This window comes from Pogoniulus pusillus, chromosome 32 (assembly GCF_015220805.1).
Source record: "Pogoniulus pusillus isolate bPogPus1 chromosome 32, bPogPus1.pri, whole genome shotgun sequence".
Lineage (NCBI taxonomy): Eukaryota > Metazoa > Chordata > Aves > Piciformes > Lybiidae > Pogoniulus > Pogoniulus pusillus.
Genome location: NC_087295.1, coordinates 2,682,395 through 2,701,135, shown reverse-complemented (window position 1 = coordinate 2,701,135; position 18,741 = coordinate 2,682,395). Strand labels below are relative to the sequence as shown.

The following is an 18,741-nucleotide window of genomic DNA, read 5'->3' as shown; positions in this document are numbered from 1 at the left end:
CAAGGTTTTGCAGTACACTCACTTAACTGTTCAAGGTTTTGAACTAGGCTCAATGAACTACTCAAGGTTTTGCACTACACTCACTGAACTGCTCAAGGTTTTGCACTACACTCACTGAACAGCTCAAGGTTTTGAATTAGGCTCACTAAGCTGCTCAAAGTTTGGAACTAGGCTTACTAAACTGCTCAAGGTTTTAAGCTACATTCTCTGAGATGATCAAGGTCAGGGCATTTAACAGAGGGCAAACCTTTGCAGAGAGATTTCTCAAACATTGGAATGGACTCCCTAGGGCAGTGGTGGAGTTACCATCCCTGGAAGTGTTCAAGCAGCCTGGTGACCTGGTGTTTAGGGACATGGTTTGGGCTTAGGAACATGGTTTAATGTCAGCCTTTCAGTGCAGGATCAAAGGTTGGGCCGGATGACCTTGGAGGTCTCTTCCAACCAGATGTTTTCTCTGATTCATTCAAAATGAGTTTTTGGACTCTAAGGCTGGCCATAAGCTACTGACAACTGTGCTCCTGCTGTTGTGTGCCATGTTGCACAGCTCCCATCCCCAGGCCAACATGGGGCCAAAGACATTGGCATGTTGGTTTGAACCCACTAAAGTGAGGTTATTTTGCCCCTGTACTCAGCACTGCTCAGGCCACCCCTTGAGTGCTGTGTCCAGTTCTGGGCTCCTCCATTGCAGAGAGATGTTGAGGTGCTGGAAGGTGTCCAGAGAAGGGCAGCAAGGCTGGGGAGGAGTCTGGAGCACAGCCCTGTGAAGGAGCTGGGGGTGTGCAGCCTGCAGCAGAGGAGGCTCAGGGCAGAGCTCATTGCTGTCTGCAACTACCTGCAGGGAGGCTGTAGCCAGGTGGGGTTGGTCTCTTCTGCCAGGCAAGCAGCAACAGAACAAGGGGCCAGAGTCTGAAGCTGTGCCAGGGGAGGTCTAGGATGGATGTTAGGAAGAAGTTCCTGACAAAGAGAGAGTGATTGGCATTGGAATGGGCTGCCCAGGGAGGTGGTGGAGTCTCTGTGCCTGGAGGTGTTGAAGCCAAGCCTGGCTGGGGCACTTAGTGCCATGGTCTGGTTGCTTGGCCAGAGCTGGGTGCTAGGTTGGGCTGGCTGAGCTTGGAGGTCTCCTCCAACCTGAGTGATTCTGTGAAGTGATGGGGTCTTGGACACAAATAAGAAAAGACACAGATAAGGGAAGACAGAGAAATGTAAGAGACAAGGAGGATGTAAAAATGCCATAATGAACTCGTCTGTCTTGAGAAAACCTCTAATCTAATGAGAATGGATTTTGCTTGAGAGATTGTGCTGGTACAATTAATTATTCATGGCAGCTACATCATTAGGATTTCATTTCATTTTCAGGCCTCTAAGTGACTTGGACAATTGGGTTAGGCTAAGGAGGAGTTTCAGGAGAGAGGCAGGGAAAGCTTTTCCTTTTATTGGCATGCCCTAATATTTTCTAGATAGCTATTAGAAGTCCAAACACGAATGACAGGGGAGCTGTAGCATTCCTGCATTAAACATGGGCATAAATTTGAGCCACATGAACACAAGATCTGGGCCAAATGGGAGCCTAGATGGCTTCTTGTGGGATGAGTTAGCTGCCTTCCAAACGACCCAGTGCCACTCATGGGGCTCTGGCCATATTTCAGCACTCTGCATTGACACCAGGCTGTGATCAGTGGCTTCTCTTCTCTGTTTCCAAACTCAGTTTCCTCATGTCTCACACAGCAGAGTAAGGACCTGAATTGGCCCTTCCTGCTTCTCCTGCACTAGGATAAATATTGGTACCAGTGGGGACTCGTGGGGCCATTGCTTTAAGAGCAGAAAGGCTTTGTCTGAGCTCCATCCAAACCAGTGTTTGGTTAAGTCTGTCTCATGCTGCAGGAGAAAGGAAAGGCAGACATGGTCCTGAGACCCAGCAGCAGCCAGACATCACTTTCCTGCACAGCAGCTAAATCTCTTTGCACAGAACCACAGAACTGTCAGGGTTGGAAGAGACCTCAAGGCTCATCCAGTTCCAATGCCCCTGCCGTGGGCAAGGACACTTCGCACTAGCTCAGGTTGCTCAGAGCCCCCACCCAGCCTGGCCTTAAAGACCCATAGGGATGAGGCTTCCACCACTTCCCTGAGGTGTCCATATTGACAGGCTAAAGCACTTCTCTGGAGGGCTTCCCCCTCCACTGGAGAGGACAATTTGTGCACCAGCCTGTGTTATGTGGCTACAGACAGCCCTGGAGTGTGGCCTGAGACCATGCACCCTGCAGGGCACAGCTCATATAGTTCGTTTAGGTTGGAAAAGACCTTTAAGGCCATCAGGTCCAACTATTAAGCCAGCACTGCCAAGTCCACCACTAAACCATGTCCCTCAGCACCACATCTGTGCATCTTGTAAATCTCTCCAGGCGTGACTCCACCACTTCCCAGGGCAGCCTGTTCCAAGGCTTGACAGCTATTCAGAGAAGACTTGTTTTCCCCTAAAATCCAACCTAAACCTCCCCTGGTGCAACTTGAGGCCATTTCCTTTTGCTCTGTTGCTGGTTAGTTGGGAGAAGAGGCCAACCCTCACCTTTCAGGTAGGTGCAGAAAGCCATCAGGTCTCCCCTGCGCCTCCTTTCTACCACCCCAGTTCCCCCAGCATCTCCTCATGAGCCTTGTGCTTTCCACCTTTCACCTGCTTCATTGCTCTCTGGATGCACTCCAGCACCTCCCTGTCCTTCTTGTAGTGAGGAGCCCAAACCTGAAGGCAGCATTGAAGGTGCAGCCTCACCAGTGCCAAGTCCAGGAGGACAGTTCTTGGGACCGGGGCAGGGCTTGCCCTTCTCTGCTCCCCCTGCTCGCTCCAGACCTTCCTCACGGATGGCTTAGCCTCAGAGCTGCTAATGCTTGCATGCAATTGAGAAGATTTGGATGTTTTTTTCCCTCTTCAACTACATGGATGCTTAGCCTGGGAACTATCCCAGGCCTCAGAGTGTTTAGAAAGTCTGGAGCCCTTTTTCTTTTCTGCAGTGTTTATTTGTTCCTCCCTTTGCAATTCTCCCTGTTAACTCATGGATATCATTCAGGGACAGATTTAGACCAAAGCAGACAGGCTCCAGTTCTGCTCCATCCCTCCAACAGGGGAGATTTGTTTAAAAAGCACTGTTGGGAGCACACTTGGAATGAGTGGAATGCTCAGGGCTTTATTTTTCCTTTTAGCTCACGTGAGAAGCAGCCCAGCTACAGCCGGAGATGTTCGCGTGGCCCTGGCGCTGGCTTCTCTGCCTCGCTTGGGTGAGGGTTGTGCCAGTGGCTCACCAGCAGCTTTGCTGGGGATGCTCTCAAACGATGTGTTGGCCACTTGGAGGGACTTGGTGGGTGAAATTCACGTGGACCAGGGCTTGGGGTTGTGAGGAAATGGCTCTTCGGAAGGGGAAAGCACATCTCTGAGTGCTGGGCTGAGTCCAGTTCCAGGCTTGGTCTGAAGGCCAGGGGGGAAAAACCAATCAAAGCTCTCTTGCTTTGATGTCTGCAAGAGTTTGCTTCACACCATTTCTATCTAGCTGACACTGGGAGGGAAAAGCCCTGCTGACACTGGTTAATTAAGAAGAAACAACAGTTAGACAGTTTCCAGTTGTGCCACAATCCCCAGGTGTTGTCTGACATGAAAATCCACAGCGGCTCCAAGCTCACCTGGAAACTAAGCTGGCTTACAGCAGGGCTTTGGTTGGCATGAGTGGTGTCAGGAAGAGAAAGATGGCAGCTGCTGCTGCTTTGCTAAAGCTCGGGCTTGCCACTGGCACCTCCCAGGCAGTGTCTTGGGCATCTTGGTGGAGCCACAGCCCTGACAGGCTGGGAAGTCACAGCTCTGCAGTCCTCTCTGGCTTTCCTACTGCTTGCTATTGCTGGTTGCTGCACCTAGCAAGCTGGGGGTGCAGCTGCTTCCTAGGAGGGCTGGAGGCACAGAAGGTTGATCTGTCTGAAGTCTGGAGTGCCCATAACTGGCACTGAACAGGCTGTCCCCAGCACTGGTGAGGCCTCACCTTGAGTGTTGTGTTCAGTTCTGGGCTCCTCACTGCAGGAAGGACATTGAGGGGCTGGAGCCTGTCCAGAGAAGGGCAACGAGGCTGGAGAAGGGTCTGGAGCACCTGGGCTGTGAGGAGCTTCTGAGGGAGCTGGAGGTGTTCAGGCTGCAGAAGAGGAGGCTGAGGGAGACCTGCAGCTCCCTGAAGGGAGTTTGGAGTAAGGAGGGGGCAGCCTCTGCTCCTTGGGGGCAAGCAACAGGAGCAGAGGAAACGGTTCCAAGCTGCACCAGGGGAAGTTCAGACTGGATGCTAGGAAATGTTTCTGCACTGAAAGGGTTCTCAAACACTGGAATGATCTGCCCAGGGCAGTGCTGGAGTCACCATCCCTGCGGGTGTTTAAGCAATGTGTGGACCTGGCACTTAGGGCCATGGTTTAGGACTGATCCTAAACTGAATGGAAGTTTGGTCTGGATGATCTTTGAGATCTCTTCCAACCACTCTGTGATTCTGTGACAAAAATTGATGCTTGCTGTCACTCCTTTCAGAGCTCCAAAGCCATCTTTATTTTCCCCTATCAGATCAGGGGACAGCTCTTAGAAGGATAGCACCACATGTGGGCTTTGCTTTCCTCAGAAGCAGCAGTATGTTAGTCAGGAAAACTAATGGCATCTACTAAGCTCTGTTATCTCAGGCTGAGATGACTACTGGCAGAATCAGCTGTGAGATAGCTTGTTCCAAGCTACAGCTGATAGGAATTAGCCCAGTCCTGCCAGGAGCCTATAGAGAGGCTGAAGCCCTGCACAGCTGCTAGGAGTTTTAATGTTGTTAGGGGGTTTTAAGGACTTTTTGGGTCAGTTTCATCTGGAAGTGGCCAGGAAGGGTCTTGTCCTTGAAGACTGTGTTGGTAAGTCTGAACTTTGAGAGTAGTGAAGCTCCATGAGCCAGCAGTGAAATGCTGTAGGCTTCAGGAGAGCTGTGCCCATAGAGGATGGGTGAAGAGAAGTAGGTGCCATCTTTCCATGGATATTGTCCCTTTGGTCTGGGCAGGCTGTCATGGCAACAAGGTAAGGCACCTGGAGCTAGAAGGTAAGTGGAGAGCTGATTTGCCTTCCTGGGTGTTGGTAGGATGGAGGGAATGAAGAATTTGGGTGAAGAGGGTAACAGTAATGTGCAGCCAAACAGCTTTGAAATGGAGAAAGGCAATACAAACCTAACAGGAAAAAACAAGTCACAATCCTAAGCCTGAAGTTACTTGCTAAGGTGTCTTGAAGGCACCTTGAAGCTCCCATCCCATCTCAATGCCTTGAGAAGCTAGAAAATACTTCAGGCACACAAACGTTGTGCTGAGCTAGCTTGGGAAGGGAGAGCTGACAAAGCTGGGCCGGAGGCACTTCAGTTTGGTTCAGCAGATCTGTCTGTTAGAAGAGAGCCTTCAGCAAGCTCTGCCTTGGCTGCCTCTCCTCTTGGGACTTGTGCTGCCTGTGCTGAGCTGGTAGTGTGGTTCCCACCCTCTTTTTTGACTTGGCTTTTGCAGGCTTGGCCTTTGCCTCAGAGCTGGCTGGTGTTGGTTTGACATCAGCCCCTGGCAGTGCTAAGCGGGTGTCTTGTCTGTTTTGAACTGGAGGTTGTTTAATCACATCAGTGAGACCTGTGTGCTGGGCACAGAGCAACAGGCTTCTGAGACCTTCAGGCTCCTGGCTGGTGCCAGCAGAGTGACTGAGGAAGACTTTTGCCTGCTAAGGCCAGCACTGATGGGGCTGTGTTTTGCTCCAGTGAGTCTCTGACCATGTGTAGTGGGTACAGCTGCGTCCTGTGCTCCCATTGTGTGTGCCAGGGTACTGAGAATACAAACCGTGGCTGTTTCAAGGAGATGAGGGTGGGAAATGAAGTGCCAACAGTGGCTGCATTTGCTGGGAGGGAAGTTCTGTTGCTTTTCCTCCACCTCTTTATTTAGTCTCTTTCCTTGGCTCAACACATAGGAAGGGTTGTGCAGCCTGGTGCCTGACTCTCAAAGAGTTGCAGTGAGCACCTTCTTGGTGTATGCTCCTCACTACTGTCTTAATGCTTTGCTGGAGACAGGTACCTGTGTTGCTTCCTAATGCTGGATGAGGTTCTTGTAGTCCAGCACTGAGAACTGGCTGGATTGCTGCTTGTTTTTCCTTCTTAGCAGTTAGATATCTAGCCCTCAGAAATAATCCTTCTTCTCAGAGCTGGCTTCTTTCCCAGTTGGAACTCAAAGGTGAATTTCCAAGTGGAGACCTATCTCTCTTCTTGTTGTACTGGAGCAGCTGCTGCAATTTAACTAGACTATAGCTATGCTTGAACTGTGAGCTGTCTGCTTGGGTACCAGTAGAATTTAGGACAGAGCTCAGCAAAGACTAAATGCTGCAATCCTGATACTCAGCTGAATGTTGTGTTGGAGCAGCCCTGTACCCAGCTACTCAAAGAGGAGCAGTGAAGCAGGTCAGAGGTGTAAAGCTCCTGAGGAGCAGCTGAGGGAACTGGGCTGCTTAGCCTGGATAAAAGCAGGCTGAGGACAGGAAGGTATTGCTCTCTACAAGGAGGTTGTAGCAAGGTGGAGAGAGTCACTTCTCTTGGAATCATAGAATCAACCAGGTTGGAAGAGACCTCCAAGATCATCCAGTCCAACCTAGCACCCAGACCCCCCTTAAGTAACAAGCAATAGGACAAGAGGAAATGGCCTCAAGTTGGGCATTAGGAACATATTTGATTCTATAGGTTGGACTGGATGATCTTGGAGGTCTCTTCCACCCTGGTTGATTTGGTGGTTCTGTATCTTCCTTGGTGGGTTGTTGAGCATTGGACAGGCTCAGGACAGTGGGTGGAAGTCACCATCCCTGGAGGCTTTTAAAAGCTGTGTAGAAGTGGTGCTGAGGCACAGGGCTTAGTGGTGACCTGGCAGTGTTGAGTTAACAGTTGGGTGATCTTAAAAGCCTTTTCCAGCTCAAACACTTCTGTTGTTCAATGAATGTCTTCCTGCATGGCAATGCCATGGAGCTACCATATGGGTGATCTTACCTGGAGGCTGAAGAATGGAGTCTTAGCTTTGGTTGTGAAGGAAGAGCTTTGAGTCAGAGCTCATTGAATATAGAATCAGTTAGGGTTGGAAGGGACCACAAGGATCAGCCAGATCCAGCACCCCTGCCATGGGCAGGGACACCTCACACTAGATGAAACTGTCTAGAACCTCATTCAGCCTGGACATTGCTGCCTCATAGTCAACCTCCCATCCACCAGGACCCCCAGATCCTTTTCCCCTTCGCTGCCTTCCAACAGCTCAGTCCCCAGCCTATCCTGCTCCTTGGGGTTGTTTTTTCCCAGGTGCCAGACTCTCCCCTTGCCCTTGCTGAATTTCATTCAGTTTCTCCCTGCCCACCCCTGCAGCCTGTCCAGGTCTCACTGAGTTGACATCCCTTACTTGCTCTCTTCAAATCTGGGCTGTCTCCTTTTGAAACCCCACCAAATCCTCCCCCTTCTAACCTTGTTAACAAACCCAATTACAACACACTGAAGGCAGTTGTGTGTTCTCCAACTAGTTGAATACATCCTTCTGGCTAAATTCCTTTGCCTGCTTTCTACCCTAACCAGCTAAATGTTTGTAGTCCTTTAAAAATGTTTGCCTTTCAACACAGTTTCCTTCATACCAGGGCATGGGTGGGATTCCCAGCCTGGGGCTGAGCTGCAGCTCCAGACTGAAACTAATACAATGCCCTGGGACCAAGTCCCATCATCTGCAGAAGTTGGGCAAGAGGAAATGTTTCTTGTGTTAGCTCAGCTTGTGGCCACACTGGGAGGATTTGTTTTCACACCAAACAGTTGGCTGACTTCTCTGTTGAGGGGAAAGGAGAAGCAAGGACTGCGTGACCTGTGCTAGGTTCTCTGGTCCTGCTCTGGCAGGGAGGTTGGACTGGATGACCTGTGGAGATCCCTTCCAACCCCTAACATCCCTGATCCTGTGATCTCTACCTTAGGCAATAGTCCTGCTGGTGCTTTGCCATCCTTGAGTGTATACAACAATTGCCTCCTTGAAACAGAAGTGTAAAGATGCTGCTAGTAGCACCCCCACCCTGTGCACAGCTTTAGGGTTCAGGCCACTTGCTTATATTTGCTTCCTGCTGCCTCTAGAGCATCAGAGAAGTTGAGCACTGCACAAGTCTTGCCTGGTTTTCATTCCCAGAGCTTTAATGGTCCTGGTGACAGGGTTTGGTTAAGTGATGAAGCCTAAAGCTGTTTGCAGGGTGTTGCTCATTAAGCACTTCTGTTTCAGGTTTGACTTCCAAGTTCAAAGAACAACATTCAAGATGCTGGCTTGAAAACCCCATCTTGAGTTTTTAGGGGTTGTTTTGTCAGTTTTGAACCTCTTTTCCTTGTGCAGTTCAGTGGTATCTTGCCAGGAACAGCCTCTGCTTTGGGTTTTGACCTTCCATTGTGAGAGAGCATTTTTGGAGGGGTCCTGCAGCTCAGCCTGGCACAAGTCTAAGCACGATGCCTGTCTCTGTGTGTGGCACCAGAGCTGTCACTCTGGGCTTGTCAATCAGCACCCATCAGGAGCAGAAGGTGAACACACTTCTTGTTGTTGTGGCAAATATTGGGACTGAAGGGTTCACATCTGTCTCATGAGGGATGCATGCTGTCCTTCTGGATGTGGATTACACATGCCTGTGGGTTTGCTAAGTGTGTTGTTTTAGCCTGCCTCCCCTACACAGTCTTGCTTCCATGCCAGGGAGAAAGCAATCAGCTCTGCATCTTTATGCCCTTCGTTTGGAGCAGCACTTCTTGATGACTTGTGCTCCAGGCCAGGTCTTTGCAGCTGGCAGTGCAAAGAGCAGCCAGGCAGAGAGGGACCTGGGGGTGCTGGTAGATAGCAGCTGAAGATGAGGCAGCAGAGTGCTCAGGTGGGCAGCAGAGCCAATGGCATCCTGGGCTGGCTCAGGAGCAGTGTGGGCAGCAAGACAAGGGAGGTTCTTCTGCCCCTGTGCTCAGCACTGCTCAGGCCACCCCTTTAGTGCTGTGTCCAGTTCTGGGCCCCTCCATTGCAGAGAGATGTTGAGGTGCTGGAAGGTGTCCACAGGAGGGCGCCAAAGCTGTTGAGGGGCCTGGAGCACAGCCCTGTGAGGAGAGGCTGAGGGAGCTGGGGGTGTGCAGCCTGCAGAGGAAAAGACTCCAGGGGCAACTTAGAGCTGCCTGCCAGTGCCTGAAGGGATCCTACAAGAATGCTGCAGAAAGACTTTTCCTGAGGGTGTCTAGAGATAGGCCAAGGGGGAATGGTTTGAAGCTGAGGCAGAGCAGGGTTAGACTGGAGCTGAAGAAGTTCCTCAGTAAGAGGGTAGTGAGACTCTGGAATAGGCTGCCCAGGGAGGTTGTGGCTGCCTCCTCCCTGGAGGGTGTGCAAGGCCAGGTTGGATGTGTCCTTGAGCAGCTGAGTCTAGTTAAGAGGTATCCCTACCCGTGGTGGGGAGCTTGGGGAGATGATCTCTGAGGTCCCTTCCAACGTGAGCTGTTCTATGAATGTTCTGAAGCAAGAGAGCAAGACTTAAAAGGAAACTGGCAGGGATGAGTGCAGTGGAGGGAGAAAAAAGCTCACTGGAGTTTTGGAGCTGTGGGGAACCTTTTGTGTTGCAGATTATCTCTGGCTGTCAGCCTGATCTAGGAAACCACTTCTAGGAGGGGAACGAAAGATTAAAGGCAGAAATTGAATTGCTTGGGGGTGGGGGGAATAAAAGATTTACTACCTCTGAGCATCCTCAGCATCCAAAGCAAGGCCTCTTCTGTACCATGCACTACATCTCAGCTCTGCTGAGAGCTATTGCAGAGACCAAGAGCTCCTTACATCTCTGTGAGCAGGCTTCTGGTTCCACCACAAGAAAGTGATTTCTCAACCCCACTGGAATGTGGTTTCCAGGGCAGGATTTCTGCTTGCAGTGTTCTTGGCATCTGGTGGATTTAAAGAGTGAAACTGAAGGAGGAAATATTTTGTTGTTATAGGTCATATAAATTAAGGCCCAGCTAGATGAGCAGCTTGTTGGGTTCTCCATAAGGCAGCTTTGGTTTTCCTTTGTGCCTCGTTCATATGAAGTAGCATAAAGGATGCTCTGCTGACTAGGAGGAGGTGATGTAACACATGGTGTGGTGTTTGCAGGGCAGTGCCAGAGAGGTAGCTCTCCTGGAGCAAGATGAGACAGCTGAGGGGCTGTGGAAATGCCACTTCAGTGTTTTCTGAGCTGTGCTCTTATTGCTGGGATTGTTATGGGGAAAAGAAATCCAACATAGAATCATAGAATGGTTTAGGTTGGAAGGGACCTCAAAGCTCAGCCAGTTCCAAGCCACCTCCCACTAGAATAGATCACTCAAGGTCTCATCCAACCTGGTCCTGAACCCCTCCAGGGAGGTTGGGGATGACAGAAGCACAGAAGGTGATCAGAGTGTGCCAGTGTCTCACCACCCTCACTGCAAACACCTTCTTCCTAACATCCAGGTTCAATCTCCCCTCTGCCAGTTTAATCCCATTAACTCCTTTCCCATCACTACGAGACCTTGTCAATAGTCCCTCCCCAGCCCTCCTGTAGCCCCCTTCAGATACTGCAAGGTCTCCTCCAAGCCTTCTCTTCTGCAGGCTGCAGAGCCCCAACTCTCTCAGCCTGTCCTCACAGCAGAGCTGCTGCAGCCCTCTGAGCATCTTGGTGGCCTCCTCTGGACTGGCTCCAACACTTCCATGTCCTGCTTGTGCTGGGGGCTGCAGAGCTGCCCCCAGGACTGCAGGTGGGGTGTGAGGAGAGCAGAGCCAAGGGGCAGAATCCCCTCCCTTGCCCTGCTGCCCACACTGCTCTTGCTGCAGCCAAAAAAACCCAACAAAGTGTGATTTTTAGCCTTTGTAAAACTGCCTCAGGCAGTAACAGTTCATCTTGAGAGCCTGAGGGAGCTGGGGCTGTGCTGCTGGGAGAGGAGGAGACTGAGAGGTGACCTCAGCAATGGTTATAAAGATGTGCAGGTGAGTGGCAGGAGGCTGCAGCCAGGCTCTGCTGGGTGATGCCCAGTGCCAGCACAAGGGGCAATGGTGGAAGCTGAGGCAGAGGAAGTTCCATTTAAACATGAGGAGGAATTTTTCCCTGTGAGGGTGACAGAGCCCTGGAACAGGCTGCCCAGGGGGGTTGTGGAGTCTCCCTCTCTGGAGGTATTCAAGACCTGCCCAGGTGTGTTGCTGTGTGATTTGGTACAGGAGATCCTGCTCTGGCAGGGGGTTTGGACTGGATGAGCTTTGGAGGTCCCTTCCAGCCCCTGACTTTCTGATTCTGTGTTAGGCCTTTGCATCCTGAGTGGTCACATTGTGCCACCAGGCAGCAAAATCCACAGCAAGGCAAAGGCATCAGAATAGGCATTGGTGTAAAAACCCTGAACCTTTCCTGTAGTTCAGTGTTTTTTTGTGTGTGTTGTTAGACCACCTGGAGCCTCTAGCTGAAGTTATGATCCTTCAAGAGCTTTTTGGAGGAGTAGCAGGGTACAGGTGCAAGGTGGGAGGGAGCAGGAGCATATCTGTGCTGCTCAGGAGCTTTAAGGTCACCTTAGCCCTGAAAAGGCAGGTTCTGGATGCCCTGTCCAAAGCTAGGTACACTCAGCTGTGCTGTGTCTGTCCCTGTGCACTGGAGAGAAGGCAATGCCTGGGCTCTGGAGGGGAGGTGGCTGTAGCATGCCTCTACTGGCAGTCATAGAGTCATCACAGTCAGGGTGGTTTGGGTTGGAAGGGACCTCCAAAGATCATCTAATCCAACCACCCTACAGTCTGGAAGGACCTCACCATCTAGATCAGGTTGTGGAGCCTCACCTTGAATGTCTCCAGGGATGTGGCCTCAAACCACTGTTACAGTGTTCCACCACCCTTATGGTGCAGAACTTGTTCCTAACATTCAGTCCAAATCTGCTTTTCTCTAGTTTGAAGCCACTGCCCCCATCCTATCCCTACAGGAACTTGCAAGCAGTCCCTCTGCTGCCTTCATGTAGCCCCCTTCAGGTACTGGCAGGCTGCTGTTAGGCAGCCTTCTCTTCTCCAATCTGAACACCCCTGGTTCCCTCAACCTGTCCTCCTAGCAGAGGTCTTTCAGCCTCCTAATCATTTTTGTGGCCCTCCTCTGGACCTGTTCCTTCAGGTCCATGCCCTTGCTTGTGTTGAGGGCTCCAGAGCTGGCTGCAGTGCTCCAGATGAGGTCTCACCAGAGCAGAGCAAAGTGGCAGAATCCCCTCCCTGCAGGCCACACTTCTTGTGATGCAGCCCAGGATGCCAATGGCCTTCTGAGCTGCAGTTGTACACTGTCTGCTCATGTCCAGGCAAGAGCTGGAGTGGAGCCTCTGAAAGATGAAAAGGAGAGTTTGTGCTCAGAGATTCCTGTTCCTATGCTTCAGCCCTGGCAGAAATGGATCAAAAGCAACACCAATGTGAGCTGCTGGGCAGCTTTAACCAGTGGGGAAACACTGGCCAAAGGGAGTTGCTGCATTTTAGGTGTGCTCTGCTTGGCTTGTGCTTGCCAAAGGAAGATCACCAACATCCTTTGGGTCACAACTGGACAATCTGAGATGGGGATAGGGATTGGAGGGGTAGGGGGGTATAAAACCTGAAGCTGATGCCAAGCCAAGGCATCTGGTTTCCTTCCACATGTCCAAACAGCAGTAATACTTTTAAAGCTGTCTGCAGACATGTAAGAGAGAACAAAAAATACACCAAATGATATACATGGGGAAGTGGCTGCCAAGAAATAATGACAGCAATTATTTTCACTGGCTTTTTATTTCCCCCTTTCTCTTTTTTTTTGGGGGGAGGGAGGGTGTCTTGTTCATGTGTGTGAGCTCAGAAACAAATCAGACCCAGGCAGTGTGGTGGAATTTGAGTTGTGTGTTAACCACCTCCTCAGCAGCCCTCTGGCAACGTGCTGGTGCCAACAGCTGGTGAATGCTGCGGCTCCAACGTGGACAGCACAAGTCAGGACCACAGGACCACAGGATATTAGGGGTTGGAAGGGACCAAAGGAGACCATCGAGTCCAACCCCCCTGCCAGAGCAGGACCACACAATCTAGCACAGATCAGAGAAACACATCCACACAGGCCTTAAAAGTCTCCAGAGACTCCACAACCTCCCTGGGCAGCCTGTGCCAGGGCTCTGGGATCTTTAAAGAAGTTCCCCCTTGTGTTGAGCTGGAACCTCCTGTGCTGCAGCTTCCATCCATTGCTCCTTGTGCTATCCCAGGGAGCAGTGAGCAGAGCCTGTCCCCCTCCTGAGTCCCAGCCCTCAGATGTTTATAAACATTTATTAAACCCCCTCTCAGTCTTCTCCAGGTCCCTCAGCTTCTCCTCATCAGGCAGTGCTCCAGTCCCCTCATCATCCTCATAGCTCTCTGCTGGACCCTCTCCAGCAGATCCCTATCCCTCTTAAACTGGGGAGCCCAAAACTGAACATGGTATTCAAGATGAGGTCAGGGCTTGCAGCAGAAGTCAGCTTATCAAAACTAACTTGGGAACAAGGTATGGGGGGGACTGCAATCCATAGCAAACCCGAGCTGAATCTCGTGTTTCACTATTCATTAGCACAAGTGGTTGCTTCCCCCTTGCTTTCCCCAGCCCGACCAGCCAAGCCTATCTGCTCTGTAATTAGCAGGCTGGTGTCTGGTGGCTGAAAACCTCTCCTCTTGCTGGTTTAGTGTTTCAGAAAGGCTTAAGTTTGGGGGAGGAAAGGCATCCCCATCTGGGTTGCATTCCTGAAGTATCCTCTCTCATATCCTGAGTGGAGAGAAGCAGAGCAGTGTGCTGGATAAGCTGAAGGTTTAAAGCCTTCTGGTTAGTGCCTTGCAAGATGCAGCTTGGCATTTTGTGGTGTTTTCACAGAACGTCTTTCCTTCTGGGCTGTGCTTGTCCTTTCCTTTGAAGTTTTGTTGCCTTTTTTTATGTTATTGTTGTGCTTTAAGGAAGTGGTCTTAGTTTTCAACAGACTGAGAAGTCCTCCTTTCACTTTGTCTGCAAGGAGGTACCAGAGAGTTAAGTGAAAGGATGAAGGGCTGCTGAGGTGATGCTTCCCTGCAGGCTGTTAGCTGCCTCACCAGGAATTCAGTGGCTTCTGAAGCAACCTTTTTCCTTCTAAAGCTGGGGTGAGGACCAGGGTGATTGCAAGGCTTTATCCACAGCAGCTTTTAAATGGCTTTGCATTGTGAGGCAGAGATGTAGTGGAGGTCCTTTGCTGTGAGTGTGGCCTGTGTGTGAAGACTGAAGACTCTGAGTTCAGCAGGCTTCATGGCCAAATGGCACAGCCCCCTCACAAACACTTGACACTGTGAAAACACTGTGAAAACTCTATCCAGTTCAGGGCCACTCTGTTTAAGGAAGATGTTGAGGTGCTGGAAGGTGTTTGGAGAAGGGCAGCAAGGCTGGGGAGGGGCCTGGAGCACAGCCCTGTGAGGAGAGGCTGAGGGAGCTGGGGGTGTGCAGCCTGCAGCAGAGGAGGCTCAGGGCAGAGCTCATTGCTGTCTGCAGCTGCCTGCAGGGAGGCTGTAGCCAGGTGGGGTTGGGCTCTGCTGCCAGGGAGGCAGCAACAAAACAAGGGGACACAGTCTGAAGCTGTGCCAGGGGAGGTGTAGGCTGGATGTGAGGAGGAAGTTGTTGTCAGAGAGAGTGATTGGCATTGGAATAGGCTGCCCAGGGAGGTGGCGGAGTCCCCATCCCTGGAGGTGTTTAAGAGGAAGCTGGATTGGGCACTTAGTGCCATGGGTTAGTTAATTAGAAGGTGATAGGTTGGACTGGATGAGCTCAGAGTTCTTTTCCAACCTGGTTGATTCTGTGATCAGCAAAGAGAGTATCAAAATGCTTCTGTGCAAGGCACACACAAAGCCCTCTGGAGTGTGCCAAGTGTGTGTTCAGCATGGTTGCAGGCATCCAGGTGATGTGTTCTCCTTGTTGGAGCACAACTGTCTGTGCTGAGAGGTGTGTGATTGGGTGGCATGTGCAAGAAGATAATCTTCCCCACCCCTCCTCCCTGGCTGAAACCATTTGTTCAGGAGTACATAGGTAAGGGTGACCTTGGTCTTTGTGGTGCCTGAAGTGAAGGTGCTCCTGTGTGAATTCTTGGCTCTTGAAAGCAGTTGGCATCCTCTAGCAAAGTCTCATTTGAAGGTGTAGAGGCTGTGAGATTAGTACTCTGAGCATGCAATAATGCCCCTTTCCTGGCACAGAGCAGAGGATAATTGAATTAACAAGAGGGAAGGAAACATTAGCACAGAGCAGGTCATCAGGCAGCACAAAGGTTGAGCTAAGCCTACTGATATTTACTGCTCTGACATGCTTGCTGTGACTGATGGCACAGTGGTGAGGACAGACAGCTGAGATCAATGACAGGCTGAGGATGCTGCTGCTCTGCAAGGAGTTTCTTCTAAATTGCCTCTGTCAAACAAAGGATGAAATAAGTGCATGGAGTTAGCTCTGGAAAGACTCTCTCTATCTCCCCAGTACTGGCTCAGCATATTCTCAAGAGGAAAAGTACTTTCCAGTCAGTCAGCTAAAGGATCCTTATTTGCTTATTCCATTTGACAGCACCAGAGAGGTTTTAGGGGAGAAGTTCACAGCTGTGTTTGGGACAGGGGAGGTGCAGCCTTTGCTCCTGCTGTCAGGAGGCTGCCATTTCATCTCTGTGCTGCCACTGGTGTCCAAAAGCACATCAACAAGTGGCCTTCAAATGTGCCATGAAATGGCTTGCAGCAAAGTGTCTTGGTTATACCAGACCCAAAATCTGTGGCTGACAGCTTCCCTGAAGCCTTGCTGCATTGGATGAGGGGCATGGGCTGAACTCCCTCTGTGCCAGCAAGCTCCTGCAAAGCTGATGGCTTGGACAGATTCTCTCTGATATGGCTGAAGGGCTGGGCCCAAAGAGTGGTGGTGAATGGAGCCACATCCAGTTGGCAGCTGTCACTGATGGTGTGCCCCAGGAATCAGTGCTGGGCACAGTCCTGTTCAATATCTTTATTGATGATCTGGAGCAGGGGATTGAGTCCAGCATCAGTCAGTTTGTGGATGACACCAAGCTAGGAGCAACTGTGGCGCTGTTGCAGTCCCTTCAGCAGTCCCTTCAGCATCCTTGTAGCCCTCCCTCAGACTGTCACTAGCAGATCCCTGTTCCTCTTGAACTGGGGAGCCCAGAACTGGGTGCAGTATTCCAGGTGGGACCTCTTTAGGGCAGAGTAGAAGGGGAGGAGAACCTCCCTCAATCTGCTGGGCACACTCCTCTTAATGCACCCCAGGAACCCCTTGACCTTCCTGGCCACCAGGGCACGTTGTTGTCCCGTGCAGAACTTGGTGTCCACTACTGCTACCAACAACAAATCCTCGGTGATTCATCTGCAAGCAGGATGCAAGCAATCTGCCTTCTTTCCATGCATTAGTCAGCTGGAATACTCCTGGCAAATCCTATCCCTTAATCACCCTAATCCTCAGAGCCTGGGAGGAAAACTCACAAGCATGCTCCAAATGGCAGAGCAGCTTCAGCTCCTTGCCTTGTGGTAAGGAGCTGAACCTCAGGTGGGCTCAGGGCATTATTGACTGACTTCTGAGCTCCCTTTACTGTATGCAGAGCAGACAATTGAATTGACCATCTCTGGGGGCCCTTGACACAACACAAATGGTTTGGGTTTGTGTGTGTGTGTGCAGGATGCTTCCTACCCCTGCACTTTCTCCCAGAGAATGTCTCAGTCACTCTTTGTTCTGGAAATGCTGATTGCTTTGGGGACAACGACTCTGGGAAGCCAAACCAAGGCAATGTGTTGTCTGAGAAGTCGTGGGCTGTGCATCTGCCACACACTGCTCTTCCAGAGGCATCAGCTGTGTTGCAGTGTGCTGTGTTAGCTGTGTGCAGCCACTGTTCTTGCTCTTAAATAAAGGGCCCAAGAATCGAGATCAGGACTACTCAGACTGCCAGAAAACAATTGATTGGTTTGCCTTGAGGACAGAAAACCTCCTCTGTGTCTTCATCTCACACAATCCAGCACTGTGTGCAGCCTGAAGAGGAGGCTCAGGGCAGACCTCACTGCTGTCTACAACTACCTGAAGGGAGTTCAGGTCTCCTTGCCCTAGCAGGGAGAACTAGCACAGCCCAGAAGGCTGAGCTGCTGAACCCAAGCAATTCTTAGTCTGGATGATGAGAGGACCAGGAGCCTGCAGGGGGAGTGCAGTTCTGGAGCCTGTGGTCACCCTGAAGCTGCAATGGAGAGATCTCTGTGGTCTCTGTCATGAGTGTGCTGATGGAAACAGGGTGCAAGAACAGGTCTCTGTGTGGAGGAAAACATCTCTGTTCTTCTTGGCTTGGGCTAGCATCAAAGAGATGGAATCACAAAGTGGTTTGGGTTGGAAGGAGCCTCCAAAAATCACCCACTTCAACCTCCCCTACGAAGAGAGACTGAGAGCCCTGGGACTGTTTAGTCTGGAGAAGGCTGAGAGGGAATCTGATCAGTGTCTATAAATACCTGAGGGGTGGGAGTCAAGTGGCTGGGGCCGAGCTCTTTTTGGTGGTCAGCAGCAATAAGACAAGGAGCAGCAGCTACAAACTGGGACAGAGCAGGTTTCACCTCAACATGAAGAGAAGCTTCTTTACAGTGAGGGTGGCAGAGCCCTGGAGCAGGCTGCTCAGAATAGGCAGTCTCCTTCTCTGGAGACTTTCCAAACCCACCTGGATGTGTTGCTGTTTGAACTACCCTGGGTGATCCTGCTTTGGCAGGGGAGGTGAACTTCATGATCTCTGGATCACTCTAAAGTTCTGTGATCCTCCCCTGGATCAGGTTGCCCAGAGCCCTGCTGAGCCTCACCTTGCATATCTCCAGGGATGGAGACTTAATCACCTCTCTGGGCAACTTGTTGCAGTGTTCCACCACACTCGTGGTGCAGAACTTGTTCCTAACACCCAGTCTAAATCTGCTCTTCTCTAGTTTCAAACCACTGCCTCTTGTCTCATCCCTGCAGACCTTTGCAAACAGTCCCTCTGCAGCCCGACTGTAGCCTCCTTCAGGTACTGAAAGGTTGCTATTAGGTCTCCCTGGAGCATTCTCCTCCCCAGACAGTGATGAGCCTCTGCATGCTTGGAGTAGGAATGAGCCTCTCCGTGGTGAGGGTGCTCCCAGGAGCCAACAGAACCACTGCTTTTGTCTTGTCCCAGTGCCAAGCCTGACAGAACCTGCCCCATTAACTAGCTAGAGCTGGCTCTCAAAAGCTCTTGATGCTCAGCATCCTTCTGCAGCAGCTTGGCACTTCCTAGGCTGAGCAGCTTCTGAAGCCCAGAGAGCACTCTGCAGCTGCAAATGCAATGTGAGCCATTATCATTATGGTCCTTTCATGTTCTTACTCAAATCACTGATGCACCTCCTGTGGCCAGCTGACCAAGCAGTTATTTCTTGCATTATAGGATTCTGAATCCACTTCCATTGTTAAATGTTCATTACTTTCTTGGAGAGCTACAATTTCATTATTCATACATCAGTGTAACAGAGCAAAGATTACATAAATGCATTTCTGAGCATTAGTTAAATGTGAGGGCTTTAAGGGCAGAGTAGACTTCCACTGCCAACAGTGTTGTGCAAATCCTTTCTGCCTACAATTACAGAAGTACATGGAAAAGACTTTCATTGCCTTCAGAATATACAGCCAAGTAAATTTGTGCTTATCCTCTCCTGCCTCAGAGGAGAAGTCAGCATTGTGAGTTTGAGAGG

The 18,741-nt window shown here is 50.8% G+C and overlaps 1 long non-coding RNA gene across 2 annotated transcripts in view; it reads left to right on the top strand.

Annotated features, from left to right (window-relative positions):
• The first annotated feature begins 4,838 nt into the window (after nt 1-4,838).
• LOC135189430 (uncharacterized) overlaps nt 4,839-18,741 on the top strand; it is a 79,780-nt gene continuing 65,877 nt past the window's right edge. For both annotated transcript variants that reach the window (XR_010308075.1, XR_010308074.1), the window contains exon 1: nt 4,839-4,902. This is a non-coding gene — a long non-coding RNA (uncharacterized LOC135189430). The remainder of the gene's footprint in view (nt 4,903-18,741) is intronic.